We start from the raw sequence: 3240 nt of genomic DNA on the forward strand, positions 1-3240 counted from the left end.
AGGGAAATCAAAGGCATCCAAATTGGTAAGGAAGAAGTCAAACTATCCCTATTTGCTGATGATATGATCCTGTACCTAGAAAACCCAAGAGACTCAATCAAAAATCTACTGGAACTAATTGAGAGATTTAGCATCGTGGCAGGATATAAGATCAACATCCAAAAATCAGTTGTAGTCTTCTACAACCAGCAAAGAGACTGCTGAAAATGAAATAAAGAAATCAATACCATTTATAATAAAAAAAATAAAAAATAAAGTATTTGGGAATAAATCTTACCAGAGACACAAAAGACCTCTACAAAGAAAACTATATAAAACTACTTCAAGAAACCATAAGAGAGCTACATAAATGGAAGAACATCCCATGCTCATGGATAGGAAGATTGAACATTGTGAAAATGTCAATTCTACCCAAAGCAATCTATACATTCAATGCAATCCCAATCCAGAATCCATCAACATTGTTTAGAGATACGGAAAAACCGATCACTAACTTTATATGGAAAGGAAAGAGACCTCAGATAAGCAAAGCACTATTGAAGAAGGAGAACAAAGTAGGAGGTCTCAGACTGCTGGATCTCAAAACCTACTGTACAGCCACAGTAGTCAAAACTGTCTGGTATTGGTACAATGACAGATACATAGACCAATGGAATAGAATTGAGAACCCAGAAATAGATCCATCGACCTATGGTCAGTTGGTCTTTGACAAAGGGCTTAAGTCCATTAAATGGGGGAAGAGAATGTATGTTTAATAAATAGTGCTGCCAAAACTGGATATCCATTTGCAGAAAAATGAAACAAGATCTGTACTTCAAAAATTAACTCTAGATGGATCAAAGATTTAAATGTCAAACCTAAAAGTATAAAGTTTCTCAAGGAAAAACTAGGGGCAAATTTAGAGGCCTTAACATATGGCATAAATAGAGTATCAAGCATAGCCCAAAATGCACAAACAACAGAAGAGAAACTAGATGAATGGGACCTTCTAAAAATTAAATTATTATGTGCTTCCAAACACTTCTCCAAAAGAGCCAAAAGAGAACCTACAGATTGGAAAAAAAAAAATATTGAGCAAAGATGTATCTGACAAAGAACTTATCTCTAGAATTTATAGAAAACTCCAACACCGGGAGGATTCAAAATGGAGTCTCGTCAGTAAGCACTATGCTATTTCCCTCTAGCAGCTAAGTGCTTGAAAAACTAGGTACAACAGTTTAGGGATTTTGGTGCTCTGAACAGCTCACTGAATCAGAGTGCACCAAACACAGCAGAGCAGAATTAGAGGAAAGGCACAGGGGAATTATTGTTTAAGAAAGAGCTACCTGGTGGAGGACGGATGAGCAGCCAAGAGAGGCCACTGGAAACTTCCCTGGGGCAGTCACTGACTGGCAGGCAAGGGCGGCCACCTGAGATCCCCGTGAGCCAAGAAAGAAGACACCCTATATCAGCATACCAGTGACCACACCAACATCCCAGCAAACAGCACCAAGGATCTACCTTCAGCACCTGATTTTATTGGTAACTTGGGCCTAAGTGCTGACGGTTGCATACAGCACCACTGAAACTCAAGCAGAGAGCTCACTGTTGCCCAAGGAGGGTGAGTTCGCTCCCCTCTCAGTGAGTCACTGAGTGGGCTTGGGTCAGCCTGGGAGACATTGTGCTTATTTTTGTCACTGGTATCGGGACCACAGTTTACTAGCAGGTACTTCCACAACTCCAACACAGCTGAAATTGCGCACTTCTCTGGCGCTGCAGGTGGGCGGTATCAAAGACAAACTCCTGAGCCATTAGCAGTCTGTGGGGATTGAGCCAGCACAGCAGGCAGATGGGGCAGGGAGAGAGAGGAAGCCGTGGCTGAATGTGGTCCTGGGAATTTGCCTTGGATCGGCTTTTTGGCCCCAAGGGGCCTTGGAAGCAAGGACTTTGAATGTGCCTGAGCCTCACAGAAAATGGCCACTGCCTAACAACAGAAATCTTTCCTGAGATTGAGCCATGGTCTTGAAAATAACTACGTAATCAACAACAGCCTGTGCAAAGCCCTAGAAACTGACCCTAGCAACACCAAGATTTCCTTCTTCTGCTCCCACCTTCTCCATCAATAACTTCATTCATACAATAGAAGAAACCATATTCTGTCACTTACCATAAAGCTTCCCGCTTCGAACTCTAAACCCTCTTTACGACAAACAGAAACACATATCCACATTCCACACAGTGATTCCACCATCACACACAAAAAAACATCAGGGCGACCCAACATACCTGAATCAATAATAAAATAAAATACACCAACTTCGCCTTTTCAAAATATTAAACCATAAAACCAAGACAAAACAAATCAATACATAACCAGCAGCTAGAGACAACTTAAAGAGGCAGTGCTGTACCAGATTCCAGGGGTTTAAGAAGAGGTTCTGCTTTCCAGAAACCCCAAAAACTCTCCAGACCTGTGCAACTGAAAAGGTGCGACATTCCTCTTGTTACTATTATACCCCACACCTGTTTGGTGAATGGAGGTGCAGCCACCCCCCACTCCCACCCACTTTCTGGGCCCACAGGAACTCCATCCCCGTCTATGTGTTTGGATGAAGCCTGAGTGCCCTGCCCTGTCCTCCACTGTTTTTGTTTTTGCTTTTTTTAATTTTTATATTTTCTTCTTTTTCTCTTTCTTTTTTCTGGTGTTTAGTTTGCTTGTATTTGTCTGTTTTAAAAGTACTATTATTATTAATACTTTCATCCTTTTTATTATTCTTCCCCTCCCAGGTCCTAGTTTACACCTTTTTTTTTTCTTTTCTTTTCCCAGTTCTGGGTTAAAAATTTAATTTTTTTTTTCTTTTCATTTCTCCCATTTTTTCTTCATTATTCTCCTTCTCTACCTTTTTTCTCTTAGTGCCCTATCCACAGATATTGCAAGTTTTCTTGTTTTCTTCTTCTTTTCTCCCCTTTTTCTTTTTTGGGTTACTATTCCTGTGTGATTACATGGTATATTTTTTGTCCATGTGCTTTTAGTTTTTCGATGGTTATTCAACTGTAATTTTTATCTAACTGAGTGGGAGACAGCAACAGTCCCCATAAGATACAAGTACACTCACACCTCCTGCAAATTCACTTACTGAGCAAGAGCCAGCACCTCCTTCTTCACCAACGGGCCAACAATAAAACGCCACCAAGAAGACCCTGAGTCACCCTTGGCTGCTCTTCACAAATAGTTAACAGAGATCTTAATACAATACCACG

The sequence above is a fragment of the Orycteropus afer genome, unplaced genomic scaffold (assembly GCF_000298275.1).
Source record: "Orycteropus afer afer isolate SDZICR_OR568_19922 unplaced genomic scaffold, OryAfe1.0 scaffold00003, whole genome shotgun sequence".
NCBI lineage: Eukaryota > Metazoa > Chordata > Mammalia > Tubulidentata > Orycteropodidae > Orycteropus > Orycteropus afer.